This window comes from Dermacentor andersoni, chromosome 6 (assembly GCF_023375885.2).
Source record: "Dermacentor andersoni chromosome 6, qqDerAnde1_hic_scaffold, whole genome shotgun sequence".
NCBI lineage: Eukaryota > Metazoa > Arthropoda > Arachnida > Ixodida > Ixodidae > Dermacentor > Dermacentor andersoni.
In genome coordinates this window covers 71,681,713-71,707,640 of record NC_092819.1, presented here as the reverse complement: position 1 = coordinate 71,707,640, position 25,928 = coordinate 71,681,713, and the positions used below count along the sequence as shown (strand labels likewise).

The 25,928-nt window shown below is 43.0% G+C and overlaps 1 long non-coding RNA gene across 1 annotated transcript; it reads left to right on the top strand.

The window, feature by feature from the left end:
- On the top strand, positions 1 to 25,928 carry LOC129382367 (uncharacterized). Its single transcript, XR_011894926.1, has 5 exons — positions 1 to 213; positions 3,674 to 3,795; positions 4,708 to 4,822; positions 19,516 to 19,669; positions 25,586 to 25,928. It is a non-coding gene; the product is annotated as an uncharacterized lncRNA (long non-coding RNA).

Genomic DNA, 25,928 nt, shown 5'->3' with positions numbered 1-25,928 from the left:
CTGAAGACGGTTAGCAAGACCACAAGATTTCTCTTCACCATATCTTGGCAATCATTTCCTCATAAAACTAGTGCCGCTATCGCACAAATGCAAACCTTAACGTTTACGGCAGAGGCAAGGAAACTGTATAATAATATGATGTGTCGTGGGTTCGGTCTCTTCCTAGACGAAAACGATGACCTCACCAAGCCCGAATTGAATCTGTTGTTCAAGGTGAGTATAAAAGTTCTTGTATACGCGAAGTATTTATTAATAATCACATCGGTAGTCATAGCTTTGTGTCTCACAAGCTCATGCCGTCCTCTTATATTACACATCTTGCCACGCCCCCCTGGCGCCTGTATGCTGACTGTAGTGCTGTTCCAGCATACAGAATGAATGAGATAGCTACTATTTTTAAGTGAGAGTGCACGTAGTGAGAAAGAGGAGCTCTTGGTCCAAGGCCCTCAGGAGCCGCATGACGTCATGGGCCCGCGGTGTCACATGGCGCTAGGCCTGCAGGTCTGAGATGGACACCACAGTTTCCGAAAGACAAAGGTTAGCGTTATGGTTGCGGAGTTTAGGGTAGACCCTGGCGCAGCAGTATGATTCCCTAGAAAATATAGTTTACTATAAACACATCTGTAGCGATAGGGCATGTGACTTCACACACGTCCATTCATCCCGCCGTGGTTGCTCAGTGACTATGGCTGCTGAGCACGAGGTCGCGGGACAGAATGCCGGCCACGGCGGCCGCATTTCGATGGGGGCGAAATGCGAAAACACCCGTGTCCTTAGATTTTGGTGCACGTTAAAGAACCCCAGGTGGTAAAAATTTCCGGAGTCCTCCACTACGGCGTGCCTCATAATTAGAAAGTGGTTTTGGCACGTAAAACCCTATTATTTAATTAATTTTTTATCATGTGTTGATTCGGTATACGAGTTCTGTCTTGCGTGTGACACATTCCGCAATACAACAGCAGCCACGCTCAGTAAAATTTGGAAGGGTTCCCAAATAAATGTTTGCCTTATACGAACATATTGAAAGCACACTAAATGCCGCGATTCCAAATTAAATACTATTGGCAGTGTTCTAAGCAGTTATCAGGGTCAAACAAAGCTTCGCCTCAAACCATTAGCCGCGACGTGATAATAGAACGCATTTGCATTCAGACATACTCTCCTCCTCTCTTTGAATATTGGTGAAAATTTACCAAATTTACCACATAGTAGCTGCGTAACATGTGCAGAACTTCTTCGCAGATCATGGCGTTTGGTTTCCGCAGCCGCTACATTTTCATTAAAACTTTCTATCAACTTTGTTCCAAGCACCACTACTACAAAGGCTATTTTCGTAGCATCGTCTTTCACACCATTTGCTTAAAGATAAGCTTATCTCTTGACTAAGCATGCTTGCCACATATATTTCTCATGTTTGAAATGCGGTAGCCTGTGAGCCATGGGCGGTAGTAGGTTCGTTTTACAGGGTCATTGCGCATCGGCGTATGCTACCCTGCTTGTTTCAATAGGATCCTTCTCACCATTGTTACGTTCTACCGAAAAGCAGCCCACACCTATGAGCTGAAAATGAAACCGATAATGCAAAGCAAAAAACGGCAGTTTATTTCCATCTCAGAAATATTTAGGAAATAAAGGGAGACAGAGAAGAAGAGATGGGTCATGAACGCATAGGCCGCGAAGCGTTACTTGACCCAGACTTCGCGCCTACAATACCTTCATATTTAATTTTCAAGAAGCATGCGCTGAATTCAGCATAAAACACCAGAAACGTCATGTAGGTTATTTTTCAGTTAAAATTGTGAAGACGCAAACCGAGTTACTCAAAAGTTGCCTAGGTGCCCCATAAATGAATACTTGTCTTAAGTAAAGAAACATCCAGTGAATTTAGCAACCTTCATCCGGGGTCACTGAGCATCGTGCCAGGCTTATGATGGTAGGTTGTTTTTGTCCTATTAGGTTTTCAAAATGAGAAACACTAAATATACAAGTGTAAATTAACTCATAACCGGAGCCTAGTTTAAAGGCCAAGGAGAAGGCCTGTATAAATATTTGACACGAGAAAAGTTGAAATGAACTGAACCCCCCCCCTCACCCCCAAAAAATTCACCACATTCCGTCTAATACAAAAGCTGTTCACATCTAGTATAGTGCGTTTAACTGCAGTAAATTACTTCTAAGAAAAACAGGCTACAAGTGAGAGAGTCACTCAACAAGTCCCACTTGATCAAGTGCGTCGCAACACCGTAGCATGTGCTCGGTAAAAAGTGAATTCGTTGGAAGCGCTGTTTTTTTTCCTACACCTTGGTACAGGCTTGCGTATATCTCTCAGAAGAAGTGGTGTAAAAATGAAGCTGCCATTTTAGTTTTCTCAGCCTGAATTCTAAATCTGTGCACTCGAAACATAATTGAGTTTATGCCCATTAGGCATCGAACCTGTTAGACATTTTGCATTGGCCCTATAGACGCTAGCCCTTTTGCAGAGTTGGCTCCAGTTGTTTTCACATAAAGCCTATGCCAATATCGACATTAATTCGTTAGATATTGCCTATTTGACGGAACTAACATTAACCCTGTAATAAATTATGTTGTCGTAGCTGGTGCGATACAATTCACGGCATTTTCATGCTGTAATTCAGGATTACCCATTTTTCAGCATTTATGCAGGACCACTTCTCGTGTTCTCCATATCCTTCCGTGAAAGTGAACTGCGTGCGTCGTGTGAATAATCAGTAAAGTTGTAAATAGTCGCAGTTTTGCGCAAAAGGCGAAGCATCGATTGCGATGGCAAATTAGTAGACAGCTATAAAAGTAAGCAAAGTAGTTTTATCGTCCGTATAAACTTGTAAACATTCGCTTACCAACTAAAGTAATATGCATAGTGACAGCGCGTACAGGCGCATTTGAACACATCACACTCGATGACCCCGGACACTGTCAAAACCCTGCCATGAGGAAGCGTGGCAATAGCAGCGAGCAAAGAGACCTTCATACTGTACATTGCTCCAACTAAAACGGAGTGGCGAGAACATAGCATACACAAAGGTGTGAGCCGTCGGCGTACGTAGACTCTGCCCCAAACGCAGATCGCTTTCAAGAGACGGTCCGCGCGACCGCGCAATACGTAGTTGCTACCAGATTACAGCGCCCCCCTTCCTTCCCTCCTCCCTATGCCTGTCGCGCGACTGAAGGCGGCGCGCTTTCTTCCCGCTTTCCTCCTTTGTGCGCGAGATCGCACCGCGATCGTCGTCTTCACTGGCATGCTTTCACTTACACACACAGCGTACGCAGCACGGCGACGGTGTTATCGTCCTTGGGCTTTGTGAGGAACATCAAGGTGGCGCCCAGAGCGACGCCGACGGTAATAATCAGCCGGGAGTGCCTATATAAGTGCTAATATATAATTGCATAACGTATTGCTGTCTCAACAATTAACTAAGAAAAATTTTTGGAGAAAGAACATTTTAAGTAGCACATAGGTATAGTGATTTTTTTACAACTAATGCACGAAGGACATAGCGCTTTTTGAAAGTAACGCATAGCCTTCTCGTCAACGACAAACACATTTTGCTATTTTAGATGCCATATTTCTGTCCATTACCCTGCTTCCTTGATCTGATTACATTTTATCAATGATTTATTTTTTTTGTACTCAATCTGCTGTATTAATTTCCAGGAAATCTACATCTCGCTATTGAGCGCTACATATCCCGAAGATGAGATCACTAATTTCGCAATGTATCCGGTGCCGGCTGTCTTCAGAGAGGAAGAGCGGGATAAGATCCTCAACATTAGACCGTAAGACCAGTTACCCATACTTTAGTATTATAACAATTTCATTACTTAGAACGCTAACTTATAGCTGCAAGTCTTAATGTGCGCGACGTGGACAACGATTGTATCCTGCTGCTGCTTTACTCGGGACGCTTGTCTGTATGTTAGGAGTATACAACTTATTATACATGAAATAATTAATAAGCAATAAGAATTTCAACGGCAATCGAAATACGTTCAACCATCGCACTAGCTGCCTATTTGAAGAGCTCAAATATTTTGCCTCGTCACGTCTAACATTGACAAGGTCCCTACAGCCCCGAAATCCAACGGCGACCAACTGCGAAGAGCATTACAAAACTGTGCATTATTGCCTTTGTTGTAGAAAGGACAGTTTGTCAGTAATAGAACCCATTGCAGTGTGACTTAGGTTAAAAGTGCAGTACCTGGTATGTTTTCTCCCACCTTCCAAATCGCCTACTTCGTTTATTTGTGTCTGTCTTCGTGATTGATGCATGTGGAAGTGTTTATACGTGTATGTATGTATGTATGTATGTATGTATGTATGTATGTATGTATGTATGTATGTATGTATGTATGTATGTATGTATGTATGTATGTATGTATGTATGTATGTATGTATGTATGTATGTATGTATGTGTGTATGTATGTATGCATGGAATTGTATTGATCTAACATTTGAACAACAGGACACTGACAAATGAGATAAAACACAAAGTTTGACGGTTCCGGGCGCGCACAGATCCTCTTGTTCCCAATCTGGATTTTACTTGACGAGACGGCGTTCCGTCGAACTCTTGATTGAATCGCACTTGTCTGTGTCTGTCTGGAGAAATTTGAATTGTAGCCTTTGACAGAAATGACGCGATTTGTACTGCGCAGCAATACTCACCAAACATTGATGGATGTTGCAGGTACTTGGGGCTTCTTGTTTTCATGGCATGGAGACAGGATAACCCCAACAATATTGTGGAATGCATCGCCTCCTGGAACAATATAGGCATGCCCGGCGAGAGGCAACCAACCTTCGTAAGAGCACGCTCAGAGCTTAGTTAACCAACGTTGTTTGACACATTCCAATGAAAAAAGATTTTACTGATTAATAAAGGACCCGGTCCACAAATTCTAACCAGGAAGCTGTTGCGTTTAACACTTCTGATGGGTGACTTAGTTGTGCCGTCAAATGAAAAGTACTTAGTGAGGGCCCGAGCCCTAACCGTCATCTATAAATTTCGGTTGTGCACAACTGCAGAGAGCATGGCAACCCACCTGACCGAAAATCCCATTTCCTTGAGCGTAACTCATCCTTTTGGAGACCTGTTCAGAATGAGTCGGTAATGTTTAGCCTATAATACGGGCTTCACGAGCAATGCACTGAAAGGTAATGACGTTTGCAGTGACGAGGGAGGATCGCCGTGCATTCAGTGGAGCAACTGAACAACGTTGGTCCCTAATGTGTTGGTTCCAATGCAAGAAATGTTTGGATGTTTACAGTAGTCAAATTTTTAAAAAGAGAAATATCGTTCGCACCGCTACTTACCAAGAGAACTTGTACAACCCTCATGATGATTTAAAAGTGCGTGATAGACGTCTTTATTGGCTCTGTCATATTTACCTACTTAACTTTGCCTTGCGGAAGTGAGAAACCAGAACAACGATGTATGATATTAGTTTTTTTTTAAGAATAATAATTTCGCTTTATGAAAATGAGTTCTGTTTACGGTTGTGCACAGTTATATCTCCTTTTACAGCGTGACTTTTTCTGCCTGTCTGTGTCTTATCACGTGCAATCCTTTTCTTTATGTTACTATAAGTTTTCTAAAACAGCATCTTTATTATCACCATTCTTTCTTATTTCTTGTAGAATATTCTCAGTTTTTTTCTTGTACTATTTAACGCCTAGAGGTATTCGAAGAAGGAAACGTCATCCCTTCAATTCTTATGGCTAGGCTAATAAGGTATTGTTTTAGTGTTCTCGTCGATGTAAATCGGTTTCCCGCATATCGCGAGAAATATGTCAAACATTCAAAGTGTCCCGTATAGGCCGCATTTTAAATTACAATAAAGACGAGTTCGTAAAGAAAACAAAGCCAACCTGGTTAGTTATGTTCAGTTTGTTAAAAGTGTATGTCTTACGAGTGTGGGCAGTGATTGTTGCTAATCGCCTTCCTGCAGCGAGTAGGTTAGATCGTCCGAAAATGAGCAGATGCGTACGCGCACTAATCCACGTAGTAATTTCTGGTAGCTGTGGTGTTAATTCAGGTGTTGGTAATTCAGACTTTTTTTGCCACCCAAACAACACTTCTGCGTTTTTGTACCCCTCTAGAGACATTAATGAAAATGTGCTGTCAGGACAGATTGAGAGTTTATTGGTCAGGCAGTATGTCATTGGTTTCTTTGATTGTCGCTGGAGGCCCTGCTGCGGCTCCTCAATTTCGAACGAGAGTGCCAATACGGACGCTTTATTGCAATCTCCATTAACCTTCCTCTAAGGTGCTTTCTGAGAGGAGGGTTATTATAGTCCACAACATGCAGCATTAATTTGATTTCTTTATTTTCGCCATTTTCTCGCTTACAAAAGTTCTGTTTTCGCTGTGAATTACGAATTTGGTTATTGCGGACGCCTAATCTTTCGGTCTAGCTCGGCCTATTATTTTTCGTTAGCGTTCCTTGATGGACCGTTGTAGTGATAATTGTTAATAACGCAACTAGAACAAAATGGCCGTAGGAAAGCTCCTCAGGGAACTTCGGCTAATAATATTCTGGTTCAGTGCTTCGGTCCCATTTTATTGCAAGAAAATAGACGCCTTCGTTTGTACATACTTCTAGGGCATATTGAAGATCTTATTACTTTTTAACGAGGGGTATCAACACTGCTTCTGTATGGAAAACAAGTTTTTGATATCTGATAATGTTATGGGAAGCCAGAGTTCTCTTATCTTCGCCATGAGGCAGCTTAGCGCAGGAAGTAACTTAAAGTTACATATGTAAAATATGTTAGGGAGGGCCTCAGCAAAGAAGTAAAATTCAGCAAAAACAAAGTTCTACAGAAGTCATCACAATCAACATACCTTTGTCATTGTTGGTATAAATAGAGTGTTTTGTACCGCGACCTGGCTATAACTGCTCCCCCAAAAAGTAACCAACACTGCTATGCAAGCAGTTGGAACAAAGGACCTCATCGAGAAAGTTCTCTTCACTACCACTGGTCCTTAGTTAGCTCTCGCTTGCAAAATTAACTGCTTGCCTTTGTATATCGCAAACTGAACGTTAGGGATTGAATAGAGTGGTGATGCTGCAGTACAGTACTGCGAAAGAGTTGGTTCACTAATAGCGTTCTGGCTTTTCCCTTCACTCCTAGCCTTGCACTAAAAGGGTAGGATCTAATTGCTGACGAGAACCAATAAAATGGTTTTTATTAAATTTAAATTTTGTAGCAAGCAAACATAACGACATGGAAACTTTATTAGCTAGTACTGTCGGACTCTGGATCATCACATAGGTGCGGACTATGTGGTCAAATCAACTACTCAGTTTGATGCTGCGGCGCATCTGGCCGCTAGTAAAGCTTAAGCTGCTAGCCTTTTGCAGTGAACTACTAGAGGCTAAATGGTAAGAGTGTTATTCTTAGGGCAAATCACACTTATCGGTGAAAAATGTTTTACAGTGATATCAAGGTTTCTAGTTTTCATAAAAAGGATATGCCATTGCATTCTAACGCGAGCACCTGAAAAAGATGCATATATTAAAGATTGATTTGTCTTTTCATTTCTTTTAAATCCTCATTCTGTAAGTCAACCTAACGCTTTCTGGTTTCAAGAATTTTACAAAAAGTGTGCGCATTTACAGGAGAAAACTTTGGCGAAAATCATGACCTTTCCTGGCGGAGTTATGAAGCTGGCAATAGCTCTGAACCTTGTGGTATTAGAGTACTTTCATGTTGAACGAACACCAGCTCTGAACGAGATTGAGGGCTTTGTTATCGGAAGAAAATATCAGGGAAATGAGATATATGTCCAGTTCGAGGAGGTAAGCTTGCATAAGACCAGTTGTTTCATCTCTGTTTTAAAATTTTACTACCACAATTCTTGAGTGGAGGAAAGGAGAACACACTATGCGAATCGTGACTAACAGCCTAACATTCCTTAATAGAATAAACTAGAAGGAAGAAAGACACTGGAAGCATGAGTACTGGAATTGCGGAGAAGTGTTATAGTGCAAACAAATAAGTTCCCTTGCGATGCCCTTAAAGCATGGTAAGTGCACAAAAAGAATGCCTTTCTGGTCCAATAATTCCTGCAAGTATCATACCCAAGCCACAAATTTTTCCAAAACAACAAAAATATCCGGGACATAAAACAGGAAAAGCCAAAACTACCCTTACGAATATCCGCGCTAGTAATGCTAGCTGCGTAGTCTACTTTAACTTGGTGCTGCAGATCATTTGTCCTCTTTGACCCTTAGAAAAATACACACGTAACCATATTATGAGATTAAGAGTCCCGAGCAAAATCTTTGGAGCATGCCATTAAAGGCATTTCCAGATCACGAACAGCAGGTTGGCGTTATCGCTCAAGAGAAAAGTGTATAACAGCTGTGTCTTACCAGTACTCACGTACGGGGCAGAAACCTGGAGGCTTACGAAAAGGGTTCTACTTAAATTGAGGACGACGCAACGAGCTATGGAAAGAAGAATGATGGGTATAACGTTAAGGGATAAGAAAGGAGCAGATTGGGTGAGGGAACAAACGCGAGTTAATGACATCTTAGTTGAAATGTAGAAAAAGAAATGGCATGGCAAGGACATGTAATGAGGAGGGAAGATAACCGATGATCATTAAGGGTTACGGACTGGATTCCAAGGCAAGAGAAGCGTAGCAGAGGGCGGCAGAAAGTTAGGTGGGCGGATGAGATTAAGAAGTTTGCAGGGACGACACGGCCACAATTAGTACATGACCGGGGTAGTTAGAGAAATATGGGAGAGGCCTTTGGCGTGCAGTGGGCTTAACCAGGCTGCTGCTGCTGCTGCTGATGATGATGATTAAAGTTGTGAAGTGTTTTAGTTGTAGGCATGTCATGATAACTATCATTAAACAATACGGGCCGATTCTGCACATAATTGTTAAAAGCTAAAAGTGTAAAGCTAAAAGTGCAAAGCTCCACAGCTCCTCGAGCATACTGAATTAGTGACGGATGAATCCTGTTTATCATGAAAATGTTCAGTGAATCTTTCTTCTTGCTTTCTTTTTTTTCATTTTTCTTGTGCAAATGCAGATTTGTAGGAAATGGTATAACAAAAAGGCGACATTGTCAAGATAGACTAGAAAGGGTTGTCATTTCAATCTGTACAACACAGTGTCTATCACCCTCTGGCAAGTCGCAGGGGTGGGAAAATGGACAAACAGAAGTACTTTGAAGTCATACAGTCTGTGTCACGTTGCAAACGCTGTCTCCCTACGATCTCGTTCATAAGTTTCTGGTTTCTGGCAGCCACTATCCACTTTTCTGGTCCAAGGAGGAAAAAGACTTCGCATCTCGTAGCCTATCCAGAGTCGCATCAATTCTTGAAAGAGGAAATCATCCCGCTTTGCAATGGCATTCAGTTTCCGGTAATAAATCCAGAAGTGCATGGTCTGCGTGGGAAGTGCAGTCGCGCAGGCGAGGCCCATAAATAATGCAACGGCTGAATTATGTTGCTTTAATAATTTTCCTAACTTGAATTCCTATTACTTCCCTCCCTCAATTGATGTTGCTAATCAGGGATGCTATTTTATAGAGCGGTACATAGGCCCCACAGATTCGTCGTCAAAAATCGGATGTTTGGCGATTGATGCAAGTCGGTCGGTGATGAGGTGGAAAATAATTTAGCTAATTCTCTTACGATTCTTTATATTTTCTCCTTCTGCCTGGGCAACAGTGCTTGATTGATGTCTATGCATGCGAGGACTGAATCCTCATCTTGGAAATTCTATGGTGGCCTGTCGGGAACGCTCGCGTATATAATTGAACGATGTCATTAAACCGGGCCATTACGGTCCGCTTCAGAGCATGTTACACCTAATTTGTAAAAGTGGTGAGGAAAACCTTAGGACATGCGGGACGCAGCTGTACGAGGCCTCGTCTCGTGCCCTACATACCTTCTTTTTTTCGAGCAAGAGTCCGGTGTTGCTCTCTGCTATGCTTGCATAGTGACTGAACGCGTTGATGCTTATTCCGAAAGCTACTCTGGATTTCGGAGGCACTACCACATCGTCGCCCGCATTGGGTATGTCATGCAATTTTGCTATAAGTTGAACGTTGCGATACCGTGCCTTATTCAAAATGACAAGCATGATTTCCGCCAGTGGACTGTGCGCAACATTAGCCCCCAAGAAGTCCATCACAATATTGAAATATTCTGAGCATTCGGAAAGCACATTGAAACAACCCACGTACGTGAAGCGACCTATTTTAATTCTAGCAGTGCTAATACCCGTCGGTACAATGAGATCTGCTCCTCTGGTGCAAATTTGCGGTGTTGTGTTTTTCCAAGGAATCAGCAGTTCCTTAAGTTTTCTGGCAAGATCATCACCGAGTATTGTGCATCTCTATCCACTAACGCTTTACTTAGTGGCCAACAATAACCATACTTCAATCGGAATCGACGCAGCTACTGCAGCACTAGTTTCTGAATCTTTCGTCGTCATTAGGAGTCATCGATGGATGTTCTTCTGTTTTTGTGTCGGTGGCGGCTTTGCCTCCCCAGGTCACTGACTCTAGCTTTCCGGGTGGGGGCTTTGTGAGCGGCGTCTAGGGCAGGTTGATGACGGACGGGCGCTCGGTGACCGATACTTCAACGGCGCTGTTGATCGATATGGAAAGAGGCATATGAAAATTTTGACGAGAGGCATATGGAAAATTTTGACGAGCAGAGCGGTACAGTTTGATTTCGAATAGGCACTCACTGTTTCGAGGTCAAGGTGCGTTTACCAAGAAAACCACAAAGTCCTGCTTGGTGATAACGGCACGTTCGGTGGGGATGGTCAGCCTCCTCCACAGTGGTAGCAAATAGTTATTTGGTCAGAAGTGCGCCATATATCGGCATTTCTTATCGTCCTCTCGGGTGGCGCCAGCATAGTTTGAGGCATCGGGTTGTTTATATAGGCAGTGGCGGGGACATCAGCAGGCCGTGGAGTTTGTCGCAGTACATCAGGGTATTAGATGCTCGACTGACGCAGCAGCGGTGCTTTTGGTCGTGTATTTAGCCGTGGTTCCCGGCCCATCTGTCTCATTTCTTCGAGAACCTAGTCTGCCAGTAAACAGAACATTGGGACGCTCTGGTTAAGTCGTCGCCTCTGAAGCTCTTTTTGCCCAATAGATTAGCTCCCGTATGTCCTACACGCTTTTTTTGAAGACTGCTCGCACTGCGTCTACAGAGGGCATGCTCACATCCCGGTTGTACACGCTTGCTTGCTATTGCAATGCTCTCTTCATTGTTGCCTCCTCAGTGCGAAAATCAGCGGTGACGCGTGGAGGGCTCCTAATCAACCCTGCAAAGAGTTCCTGTTTTACACCCCGAATGAGATGGCGAGGTGTCTTGTCCTCGCTTAAGTTTGGATCAGTTCGCCGAAATAGACAAGAAGTGTCTTCTACATGCATCGCGACGCTTCCATAGCCACCTACTCGTGTAGGTGGTTTTTAAACCACATTCTTGCACAATCCTCTAACCCAAAGGAAACATCTCGTTATTTGCGCTGCCTTCCGCATACATTAAACTACGCGACTCGTTAAAAGCGTTCTAGCGTTTCACTACATGAAACAAGAGTATAGTTGATTGTGAGCGCAGGTGTATGTTGTCTCCGTTGTTTCATTCTAAAGCGTTAATCCTTCGCAAAAACCCGAAGAAAGTGGAACAAGGACCGACGAAAGAGAAGCACCCTCACAGAATTCCTGCTTCATCCTTCACACGACAACAACAATAATTCCGATAACAAGGCTCATGCGTTGGTCGAATCGTGGAGTTTCGAACATCTTCTTTCGGCTGTGTCTGTGTTTCTTCCATTTCCTTTGTTCACAGTAAAGTTGGTATACGTTGCTCAGTTGAAGCGCATACTGTCGCTTAAGCTAGGTCTTACATTGCTCTTGTTATCGCACTTTCAGGGTCGCCACCTCATTTAAGATATTTTTGGGCAATAACAAGTAAACGTTTCCCACAACAACATGGTAAAATATTTCCGGCAGGAATGCGATGTACCAGTTCGCGACAAAGTCAACCTATGTAATTCTTAACAACGGAGTGAAGCGTACACTACGCAGAGAGCGATTCACCCATAGGCACCACACTCTGGTTCGCATCGTATGGGCGCCGTTAACGCAAAGCAATTTCTTCCTGTACACCCCGCAACAAATCATTTCTATATACGGAGGGAACATCACTTGAAGAACTATATAATAATGCAACGACAAGAACGGGGAAGCCACAGAACCGCACGAGCACAAGTTCTTTGTAATGTCCGCGATTTTTTTAATACTGTCCTAATATTTTCTGTATCATTAACCAACTCACCCCTCAACACGTTTTGTTAGCGATAGCCATGACAACATTACCGGCCGCAGAGTGAGGTGTGCAGCACTGATGCAAATAACGACGCCTCAACACATTTTTCGCTATATTGACTTACTTTATTCGCCTTCTGAGAGGCACATAGGAAATAGTACACTAACTCTGTCGCCACAACGGCCACTTTCTTGTGTACCGCTCTACTTGAACGAATTGCTTTACGAAGTAGTGCCGAGCTTCAGAACTTAGAATAACCGTGAAGGAAGTCGAAGACAGTGTATAATTTACCTCATAAATCATATCGATAATCTGAAGAGGGAGACGAGGAGATACTATATATCAGCTCCAAATGATGAGGCACAAATCAATAAATAAAACTCCATTTTTGAAAATATTGCGGTAGTTGGTTTAATTCTAGAAATGTATGTGGCAGATCTATATGCCACAGACAGTGTTTGAAGCTAATGTACGATGTAAATGAAACCCGGAATATCAGAACCAAAGATGTCATTAGCTCTCGTAGACTTCACTTCGGCCGCTGGTTAAGTGTACTTAAGTATGAGCTCAGACCCAAAAGAACAATAGATGCGTGTAAGATATTACTCTAAAGAAATCAAATTAAAGTACAAAAAACATTAGTATTCATTGGCGTGTCATCGCACAACCAAGAAATAGCATCTACAGTACAATTTAATGCGATACGTTAGTGAATAACAAAGTTATTAGCGGAGACTTCATTTGTGCTGCCGACAGAAAACATTTCCGCGAATAAGTAATAAAGGTTATGGGAAACATAAAGATCCCACCTCCATTTTCCATGGTTTGTAGATATTGGAATAACAAGGTTATGATCAACGATCCTTAAACCTCACGGCTTACGTTGTATATGTTTGAATATTCAAGATAATTTCAACAAATCAGTTCTGTCTATTCCTTCATCCCAAATGCTTTTTTTTTCCTCTCAGAGATGTTGGAGAATGTTCTCTAGCGGTAAAGTAAGCCCAAAAATTCACTACAACGATTCAGCCGCCTGCAATATCTATTTCGACCCGAAGACCACCGACACATTCACTTTTGAAACAGTGGAAAGCCTTGAAACAAAGGTAACAGATCACCTTGATGGCAATAGCTGTTTTTGTTGCACTTACTTGTGGTGTTACATGGCTAATTCAAAGCGGGGGCGGACATATTCGCAGCTTCCTGTCATCTTAAAGCGAAGCTATGCATGCTTTACTAAGTGCACGCTACATTTTGTGCATGCAAAATCTGTAAAAAAAACAATTCTAATTTTGTTTTTGGTCCTACATCCCAATACCACGATCTGATTGAGGCATGACGCAGCGGGTGCTTACGCAATAATTTTAACCACCTGAGGTTCCGTAACGTTCGACCAATGTACTCTAGAGGAGCGTTTTTTGCCTTTTGAACCCCGTCGAAATGCGGCCACCGTGGCCCGTATTCGATCCCGGGACCTGCTACTTAGCAGCGCCACGGCCTAGTAACTAAGTACCCAAGGAAGGTGTGCTAAGTTCTACTCATGGTAAATTGTGCGCACGCTACAACCAGCTACAATTACTGCGTTGATCGAGCTGTTGCCAGAAACCATGTCGAGCGCAAACACGGCCATTTCACTACCTTTTCGCATACCAGCGCCACGATAACGCAATGGCTACAGCATTATGCTGCTGAGCACGAGGTCACGGGTCCGATTCCCGTCCGCGGTGGCTGAGTACATGACCTTTGGGTGCACGCATAAGAAACTGAGACGTTTCAAAAATAACTCTGAGGCCTCCATTCAAGGGCCTCTCTCATAACCACTGTGTCACCTGGAAGATTTTAAAACTCCATACGTAAATCAATTACGGCAATTCACGACCACACATGCACGCTATGAGTAATCAGAGTGCGCCTACGGGTTATGGCGCGAGTGTGTTATTTATTGTTGCGCCGACGTGCCGCGTAGGACCTCTTATCATTTTGAAACATGCGTTGTTTCATATGCCGAGCGCACGTCATGTCGTAGTAATACAGAGATCCTTCAGCGTAGCCCTAACTAACACATTCTTTGTGTCAAAAATACTCTCTTGAGAAAGAACATACACTCTTAAGACAGTAGTATTCCTGCCGTCACTGAAGTGTCCTCGCCACCCAATGTATTCTATTGTCCATTTTAGTGATTATGAAACATGCAGTAGGCTCTGCACGGCTGAGAATTCGTTCTTCGACAGAGATATATTTGTCCCCATGTTAAGTAACTAACTTACCAAATGTGTACATCCTAGAAAAAAGGATAATTAGGCTTCTTTTTGTTGTCCCCTACAATTATCATACACATACTCTGCTCATTAAAGCAGATATAATGCCTGTCTGGAAATTGTATAGATATAGACTAATTGTTGCCTTTAAGTGCGAAATAAAACAAAACCAAAATTTATTTCGCAACCTAGCCAAGCTGGAAATAAAGCCACCATCCTGTACTATACGTCAGTCTGAATACTGGAAGGTGGTCACTCCCCGTGCTAACTATTCTATGGGTACACTATCGTATATTTTGCCTAAACTTCTTAATAATCTGAATAAATGTGGAATTGATTTAGGTCGTGCTACAGTTCGCGAACTGCGCCACGTGATATGTTTTAGAACAATTTTAATATTGTTTTATTTGTAATACATTAAATCGAATCAATTTTGCGTTTGTATTTTGTTAGATTCCGGTATGCTTCATGCATGCTCCTGTACTGCGTTGTAGAGGGGACCGTGGGCTCTAGTCAAGCTGTTCAGCAGCTTTTACCCACGGCCCCTCCATCGTTTTGATGGAAATAAAGGTTATTATTATTATTATTATTATTATTATTATTATTATTATTATTATTATATCGTGCTTCGTTTCACAGCACATACGTGTAAATTCTCATAGGCGATGATCCTATGGAATGCTGGGGCTGATTTCACAAATAATTTTTTTAGTCACTGCATTCTGCCATTGACCGGCCACCTTTTCTAATATTTCCATCATGAGGATTGGCTGAAACTCGCTCTTACGAACACAAATTGCCTATGGTGTTTTTATCAGTATGGGCCCACGTTCGTAAGAACGAAATAAACAAAGAAGACTGGCTAGCAGCTTTCACATATAGGTTGCCAATACAAAAGTATGAACAGTGGTGCCCTGACTGTGGTGCTTCGTTGCTGAGCATGACGCGGCCGTGTCAAACCAAGTCTGTGGCGGCCGCACACGATAAGTTATGAGGAAAGTAAAAATGCTTCCTCCCTTTATACACGTTAACATGTTTTAGGAACCGTTGGTTCTATACTCTGTTCCAAACACGTTCACTGTGAGATCTGCCGTATCCCACGATGTAGCTTAGATAGAAGTCACGAAGTTATTGGCGTCATTATTTCGTGCAAATTTTACTGCATGTGACAAGCAAAGAGCGAAGCGTGCTGCTGGTCGGAAATTTTCCGTCGCTGTCACTCTAGCGTTATCATGTTCCGAATGTTTTCTTCCTGGTCAGCATAAGTAGGGATCACTGTTGCCTATCTCCACAAAAAGAAGAAATAAAAAGAAGCAACCAGGAAAACGAAGAAAAAACACACTTATTTTTCTCGAATTTCGGTTTCAGCCGAAAAGGGTCTACGCATCCAAATTTCATGAGCTAAATGTGCGACTGGTACGCCACCGCCACCCCGTTCACGCACCAATTATTTATATTAATTAAAATAGTAATTACTCCCCGGCTTTTGCTGAATCTTCATTATCATCAATAGCATACTACTACAATATGAATTAAACAAGTTCAATTCGCCAGAGAGTATTGCCGTATTTACGAAAAGCGTTTTACGTGGAATAGAACTTTAGAAGAACAGCAGATATGGCAGAATGAACTGTGTTATGTGTGCCGCACGTGTAAAACACATATCTAGCCACTCAAAAATGTGCGCAATGCAAATATTCTGAAAAACTGAAGAAGTTAACCGGCTACATGACAGCGTAATGATACTGAGAGTGATAATGAGCCGTCAACCTTCCAACTGGTTTTACTAAAGCACCTTGCGCATAATATTGTAATTTTCAATTCAGGTTTACCAAAAAGTGTTTAAAGTCGCATGCGCGGCATCCCACATATCTTTATTTTTTACCGCGGTTTTCGCTTTCGAAGGCATACGCTTTTGTGCATGCAGCGTCTCAGAGGGGTTGTTACCTGTGCTCCAACGCAAGGACGCTGACGAGGTCACGGTCACGCGTCAGCTTAGGGTCTAAGCAGTGCTAACTTACATTGTTATTCGAGCAGCTTTATCCAGCCGTTGCATTCAAATGCAGAAGCGGATTCGCCCTGGGAGTGTTTGCCATCTCCCCCTATACCACGCCATGGCCGTTCACGCGCGTGTGTGCGTGCGTGTGTTTGTGTGTGTATGTGTGTGTGTTTGCGTGTGTATTTGTGTGTGTGTAATAAGAACAAGACCTCGGTTGCACGGCACAGCACACCGCCCCGTTTCAAAGGGGACGCTCATAGCACTCATGCATCCAACCAGGTCGAATCCGCTTCATATTAGTTTCAAGAATGACTCAGGCACATGCATAAAAATAGATGGGTGACTATAGTGCACAAGTATCTGTAGTTGTAAAACGTCGACAGCGATTGTAGGAAGAGGTCAAGAAAGTTGGCAAACAAAAAGCGCGTAATGGAAAGTGTAAACAAACAGCCCGGGAGGATTAAAAGAAAAGCTACAGAACAGGCACAGTAAACTGAATGCAAAGAACGCGAAGAGAAAAGACCATGAAGATTTACAAGGAATGGCAAGAAAATAATTAGATGGTAAAATCTGTACAATAAGACAAACGGCAGTGCCTTGCTATTTGAGGCTCGAACTGGCTACTTAAGGACAAAAACATACAGGAGCAAATATTCCCAACAAGGGGAGGCATATGTGTCCTGCAGCGAAAATGCGGAGGCCACTCAGCACTTCTTAATGGTATGCGAAGCAATTCACCTTGTGAAACCCGCAGGTAACCCACACGTTCCAGTAGCGCTCCAATGTAAAGTCGATCGAAGCGTGAAACGGTCAGCATACGAGATAAGCAAGAGACGTTTAGAGTGTTGGTTGAAAAGAAATGGCGAGGAGATTGATAGGAACAGATCTGCTACAGGCATAGGTAGCGGCGCGATGTACATATTGAAGTTTAACGGAAGAGAAAGAACATTACGAAAAAGAAAAATTAAACAGCCTTCAACAACTTTTTATTGACGTTGAGAAATTCATTCGCAGTTAAAATACTTTCTTCGGGATATACTTTGTCGCAAAAAGTACTTACATGCATTCAGCTGAAGCGGAGTTTTTGGCAGTCAAAGAGCCCCTTCGCGGTGCTTCCGCTTCTTCTTCAGTGACTTGCACTGCGAAGGCTACGGCGGAGCGCAGCATGCCGACAACGCTCCGCCTATTCAACTTCACCGTGGCGCGTAGTTGAGACTTGATTTTGCATGTTCACGTAGACGCCACTACGTCTGATTTTGGCACCTACGCGGTGGCCGTGCCATCCGCACTGCGTAGCAAACGACAGCTGCGTGTAACCCTAGTGGGTGTGCAGAGCGTTCGCTCTGTGCACGACAAAGCCTGAGTGCGCGCTCGCGCTCGTAAGCTCCACTCTGGTCCTGCCACGTGGTGCGGGCCAGCTTTGTGCTGTGCCAGCTTGACCGACGCGTAGTTGACAAAACCGACTTGCGCATTGCTGCGTAATAGCTCCATACGAAGCGAAGTCTGCCTGGGTGCCTAACCAGCAGCAGCCAGGTGCGAGCGGTCGCTGGCAAGCGTGCCTGTGATCTGACCTTAAGTTTAGCGTGATTCGAGGGTTTTCGAGTGTTCAAATCTATTCGAAATTAACCACACCCGAGAGTTACAACACCAACGAGTAGGGTAGCCAAAGTTTGTTTTTCCTAGGCGGGTGGCCAAGGCCGAGCGTGAGCAGACGATAGTCGGCTTCTGCGGCAAGTACGTAATTATTATCGGAATTCGAAAGCAGATTTTCGCTTACTTCAGGCTGATGTTTAAATTGCGCCAGTAAATATACGCAGCAACGGTAGTAACAAACGCACTGATCCAAACACCAGTTTTTATTGATGCCAGCTATTGGCCAAGACGAGCCTCCATATTGAAATCTGCTGTCTTACTAAATAAAACGTCCCGAAGAAGGTGAGCAGTAGGCTTCCGTAGGAACGAAAGTGCCTCAGAAAAAGGCGACTTGGCGTTCCACTCACGAGATCCACGAGCTGCGCACGGCTGCAAAACTTTGCGGAGATCTTCACGGCAGCGTATGCTATCCGCGGACTGTGATTTAGGACCCCTTTAAGTACAGAGAAAGAAGAAGGAGATTTTTACAGAATGCTAGAATGAAAGGCATGTGTAGCATACCTGATTAAGTCAAGCAAGTTAGGTGGCTATTTGTGACCGCCCCTTTCCAAAGGAATGCCGATAAATAATCATCGGGGCTAAGTTTGGTTAGCATATATAAATATCGAAAAAGTGGACCGGCCGATGGCCGCCATGGTACTTTAACTAGTAAAGCACCACATGTGCGATGGAGAGGGTGCGGGTACGACTGCCACATGCTCCAAGTTTTCTGTTCATCTACTTTCAATTCTATTTTCTTATTTTTCGCATATTTCAATAGAAATATAGTGTATATACACTATGCTGTCTGTGGTTTTACTGTGTGTTTGCTCCATATTGTTGTAAATAGAAAGGAAAAGAAGAAACGAGCCCTTCGATTCCCAGGATATATTTTGTTCACCGCTACATTAGTGAATTTTTCGTAAGTCACTAACCAAACACAATGAATTACTGGCTCCCATCTTGCATATTTCTCTCGAGCGTTACTAAGAAATTTCTAGAACTACCAACAGAACAAGACATGTTTAAATAAAGCTAATATTCTTGCATATGAAGTAAAGCTGCTTTCTTTTACCTTACAAAGCGCACTTGTCAATAATCCGATTTCGCGTTAGTATAATATACCCACTGGAATGGAGTTGGGCTATATTATTTCTTTGCAGTGTTTAACGCAGTGCAAATTGCAAAGAAGCATTCGCGTTTCGCTTTTGTTCTTTTTGCACTTGTGAAAAAACAACTGCTTACCCTTTCGCGAGGATTGTAAACAATGGATCTGTTGTTCTTCTTTTTTCTCCAGATGAACAGAACTCGAGAAGTGCTTGCAGCACGCCCCGATTTGTCCGTGGCCTGGGCTGCTATTTACGTGTCGAAAAGTATCAGTCCGGAGCATTGCGGAGGCACCGCACATCGCCTTAAGCGGATACACGAACTTAACTACGTAAAGTAACTAGGTGACTGTATTGACCCCTTCGGTTTTCTTATGTACAATGAGCATAGCATAACGTCCTGCCTCAATACTATCAGAAGATTCTATATAATGACGTGTCCACGTTGAGTATTACATACTGCTTCCTAATCCCACGTTTACTTACATCAGACCAATTAACCCAGTTCAGAAGTGTACTTTTCACTCAATTCTCCCTATTCCTTACGATGATCCTACAACGCACGTCTTTTAACCCTCAGCACCATTTAGGTATGTTATACCATAATGCTCAAAAGGCACAAATTAGGGGTGTAAGGACGAAGATAGCACAAGCGTTACTGCTGCTGTAAGTACTGAACCAGCAGTAGTTTAAATTCTGCTGGCGGTTGGCAAAAGATTTGTCGAAGGCACCCAAGAGTCCGTCTAGTGTTGTTAGTAGTGTAGGCAATGTGAGAGTGTCATTATAAAATCATTTGATGTGTAAACACTAAGGTATTTGTCGGTACTGACCTGCTCTAATTTTCTACTATTGAATATGTATTTAAACGTTTGATAATTGTTTGAAAAATGCGCGATTGTCATACTTTTGCTTTTAGTTACCTTAAGGCTTACTACACTAGTCAGAGACTCGATAAAGGTCGGCTTGAAGACAATTATCGTTTTCGTTGGTTATTCTACGGTACAAGGCACAGTCGTCAGCAAACAGTTGTATGGATGCATGTGACGTCGAAGCTCATTGATATATTATAGATTAGGAAGAGTAATGAACCTGGAACTGAGCCTTGCTGAGCACCAGATTTAACTGCACAGGGATGTTGGGAACAATTATTAGCTCTTGTCTACTAAGTTCGCTTAGTCAGAAAGCGTTCTATCCATTTGAAAATATTTGGGCCGATGTTCACTGTGCTCTCCTTAATTAGTAATAGGTGGTACGAGACATTATCGAAGGCTCTAGCGAAGTCTACAAACATAATATGAATCGGTATTCTATTATCTATGCTAAGAAAACTTCATGAGCAAAAGACTGAACCTAAGTTTCGCGCGGATCGTTTAACGAAGGCCGTGTTGGAACCTGCTGAAGAATGAGTTGGTTTTAAGAAATGTTATAAGCATAGAATATATTACATGCTCAAGTATCTTGCAGGGGATACTTGGTAAAGAAATTGGTTGGTAGTTTAGAACAGTATGTTGGTTTCCACTATTAAAGACGGTGATCACCTTCACAACCTTCCTATCAGGTGGCAAACTGAAGTACTGGGGAGACTGCATGACAGGTTGCAACAAAATCATGAAAGCGTGCATTTCAGTGTTCTTCAGAAATTTCGAGCTTACTTCATCAGTGCCGCAAACAGATGACAGCCTAAGTTTCAGAATCAAGCTAATGGCTCCGTCAAACTAAATCACATGAAGATCCTTTGAAATAAGAACACTGGCTGTTGCATAGCTCGGGCACCGAAACTGCACATAAATAGGAAAAACATTTGGACAAAGCGTATTTAAGAACGGAACAGCATTTTTCGCTTCGCAGTGCACGGCCATCGAAATCAGTGAGTGTTGTGACGGTGTCTTTCTTGATTTAATGGTTTTCTGAAACATTCATGTGTTAGTAGACAATTGCGAGGTAGCCGTAGTGTTGAGATAATCACTCCTGGCATTTTTCATAGAAGAGCGATATGCGGAAGACGCTTTGCAATAAGCGTGCCAGTAAGAAGCACTGCTGCCGAAGATTGCAGAACGGGAAAGGCGTTTTTTCTTCTTATTTAGAAGACTTTTTAGATTTCTTGTAAACCATGGCAAAAGCTGCTTTTCTTATATGAGGCGCCTGTCGTTCAATAAAGTGACTTTGTCTCTAAAAAGGCTCTAATTCTCGATTGACCTGTCAAAAAAGCCAGACTTAATTATCGACAAACTTTTCAAGTCCATTATTAATGCTGCATATTCCCCTTTCTTTTAGTTTCTTATTGTCCTTGTAAAAGAAGTTCGGTGTGAAATACTCACGTTTAAAGTAAATTTAAAGCAGCAGTGGTCGCTAACAGAACAAAAGTAAGTCAGTGAGTTCACTCAGTTCGGTGTCGTGGCAGGGATCAAATCAAGCACGTTAGCATTCTTAAAGCTGGTTCTTTGACCAATTGAGTTAATTCATTAGATATATCAGGTATCGTCTAGGGAGCGCTCTAGCACACGTAAAGAGAGCTTTTTGATAACGCAAAACGATGTTCGCACAAACAAGGTGTTAGGAAGAATTCACTGGTATCATATGCGACGCTAGGTTATCGGCTACAGCTATAAGTACCCCTCCACCTTTTTCGGTGCGAGAATGACAACGATAGATATCATATTTATTATTGCAGTGAAATAGTTTGTCACTGCCTACTCCGGGAGAAAGCCACGTCTCCTTTGAGCGCCACAACGTCAGCTTAGCATGAGTCAACGACAGCCGATATATTGTATCGCTTATTGGTTATGCTTTGGACATTTTATATCAGGAAGGGCATACTTTGAGGAACAGGGGGCCTATCATTTGCTCTTTGTGCTACGACAAGGAAGTAGCACGACCTGCACACATAGAAGCGTACGATAAATTGCTCGTTCTTCCGTCACTGCCAGATTGTAGTTCATAAGTGCTATCGCTTGGGCGCGAGTAGACAAAGCACTTTTTTATATGCATTGTTTGTTGTAATGCACCCTGAACTACTCCTTACTAGCGATAAAGAAAACTTGTTGTCGTTGCAACGATGAAGGTGGTATTAGGAAGATGGGATGACGTTAGTGAAGTGAGGACAATCATAAAACGATAACGTGACGGCGACTGTATGACGAAGATGACGTTGATGACGACAGCATGACAAGAGTCGGATGACAAGCTAGTATGACGACGATGCAATTACCACGACGGCATTGCGAACGCAAACGCATACCTAACGACGCAAAGGAGTTGGGTCATTTGCTCGGGTTAGAAGGCGTGATGACGACAGAATGGCGAAATCAGATCACGAAGCAGGAACGAGAAAGATTGAAGGACCTCAACAGCAACACTGTGGTAGTGGGACAACGAATGCATGACCAATGTATGACGACGATGGCGAGACAACGGCGGCATGACGAGTGTCAGATGACAAAGCTTCGATGAGCGCGATACAACGACCACGATCGCACCACGGCCATCAGCCCATACCTGTTGGCCCAAACAATTCGACAACTTCAGAAACTGGGTCGGTTTACATGGCTTGACGACGACAACATTACGAGATTAAGATAATGAGCGTAGAATGATGATAAAAGAACAACCGCGGCATCTCGACCAGAAGCACATACCAAGTGACCCAAGCAGGTTGCCAACTTAGGATACTGGGCTTCAAGTTTTTCAAGTTTATTTCAAGAAAGTTAATACAAATTGTTTGCAAACACTGTATGGCCTCTTAGCCAAAGGGTAATAGTGAGGCCAATTACAAATATGTAATTGGCAGTAAACTTGTTAGTAACAGGTTAATGCACTGAGGAAACATAAGGAAAACAGTATTTAGAAAACCAGTATAGATTAAAAAGTACACTTGGTTTGTAGGGTTACTACGAAATACCTCTTAGGGCTGGTGTAAGAAGTTATATAGATAGGCTCTACGGGGCTGAAGTAGGCAGAGTGCTATTCGCAATTGACTAATCGCAACTGTTCATTCATTACTCCTGGAATCAAAACACGTAAGCTTATTTCATTATGAACTCAGGATTGCAAAGACACCGTACGTATTTTTTACCAGGGATACAAACAGGTATAATTTTCGAGGAAGTACTATCATGAGCAATATGAGCTGGAACACAAGAGCACGAGTCACATAGCCTCGAACCCTTCTATGTAAGATATGCTGCGGCCGCCGTCGGAAACAAAGTGGAAAGGAGGACGCTGTTATAATAACTGTTGGCACTCCTAACGTGAGTCACTTTACACAAAGTGCGCAACTACGCATCGCCAGCGCACATGGATAAATTTGTTTGATATTGCGGTTACTGATAACTTCCCTCACCGAAGCGTGGCCGATAGCAGCCCTGTTTTGAAGCGCAAACATTGGAGAGCTACTTCCCTGGGAAATCTGTGCGTCTGTCTGGAACTCGTGACACGGTGCGCTCCATAAGATATACATGAATTCTAGGGGATGTATATGAATATACCTTACGCTAAACGCAGGAACGGGCGCCTAAGAGCTGCGCCCTAAAAGAGAAAGGAAAGCATGACTGAAAAAAATTACTCGCTGCATGTCACTGCGCACGTAACCACCGTATAGTCCATCGGTGGCCAGTGAAATGCCGTAAGCTGCCGTTTTAGACAAACGCAAGTGCGGTGGAAGTGCCAAGAGTTAACGGATAAGCGCCCCCTCTTCCCTCTCTTTTCGACAGCGCCATCTACGTATCACTCGATTGCGAGGCTATTTGCCACGCGTTTGCGAATTCCCCCTCATATTGCTCACGACAGCACACAGAAATTCGGACGCAAAAGTTGTGCAATTAATAAATGGTTTCAGAATTGGGGACACAAACGAGTTGGGAGCCCAAGAAAATGTGCGGGCTGAAAGCACGCATTTGCAGAACCCCAAGCAGTCTTGGTTTAGTACATTCGCGCTGACCCGAGACCCCAAAATTGAAAAGTAGCGTTGGTACCTAAGCGCTCCTGGGTCCCCTGATGGTCTAGGAGAAATCGCAAGATAGCCAAGAGATCCGTACGAGCCGAAGCCATTCAAAGACATTATCTCTCATTTCAAACTCTGCTACTTTGATAAACCCAAGAGCAGCCTACCCAATGCATCTTGGGGACCCACATTCTTCGGTTCCTAATTCTGAAACACACACACACACACACACACACACACACACACACACACACACACACACACACACACACACACACACACACACACACACACACACACACACACACACACACACACACACACACACACACACACACACACACACACACACACACACACACACACACACACACACACACACACACACACACACACACACACACACACACACACACACACACACACACACACACACACACACACACACACACACACACACACACACACACACACACACACACACACACACACACACACACACACACACACACACACACACACACACACACACACACACACACACACACACACACACACACACACACACACACACACACACACACACACACACACACACACACACACACACACACACACACACACACACACACACACACACACACACACACACACACACACACACACACACACACACACACACACACACACACACACACACACACACACACTTCTGCTGCATTTATTAGGTTGTGTGAACAAAATTCCTCAAACCTTCGTGTAAGTTGATGAAACACAAGTACAAAAAGAAGTAGTAGACTTCAATGGGTGTCCTTCAGCAACAATAATTCAACCACCTTTTGAGTAGCCACTTCACAACTGAGCATTTGTGTTCATTCATTTTGTTGAACAGTGAAGGATGCCAATGCAATGAAATAGTATAGCGAGGCCCCGTGGCAAATCATTTGTTTCAAGAAGTGTGAAGGCAAAAAAAAGCTTAGTATTACTTTCTGATACTGACTGATCTGCTCACCGTCCCTTAAATTAGAGTTGCGCGTAGTCGAAAAATTATCTCATGTGAATATATGTCATAGCATCGTTAGGTTTCCGTCCTTTGTTGAATGTAGGGTAACGCTGACTTTTAATACCTGTTTTGAAGCAAGCGTGCTGAATGGCATGGCACACCTCTACAAATGGGCGTGCTAGGCTGTTGTTCGGCTTGTTCAGTTGTGCTTTGGGTTCCCTAAATAATGTTGAACTAATTGTGCAAAACTGTGAATTCCTGCTTGTAGCCCACCTTTTTGTGCTTCACTATAATTAACCTTTTTTATCATTTCTTTCAGGTGAGGCAGCCGTTGCCGAGAACAATTCAGTGACCTAAGCTATTTTGTCTTCGAGGTGAAATGTGCTTGGGTTTTATACTTTATCTGGCCAAGCGCTGATTCTTTAGACCGAACTTGTTATATTGAACTCATACTTCAACTTTCTTACGATGCCATCGCGTGCATTTATGGTCTCTTTTTTTTGTTTTTAATGCCGTCGTAGAAATTCGTATCCTAAATGTGCTATGTACCTACGTGTTCTCCGAATCTTAGGAATGAATCAATACTCGGTTGTTGCAATATTGTACCTAACGTCTTCGGCAATCAAGTTACTCTGTCATACATATTTGTTGAAAATATATAT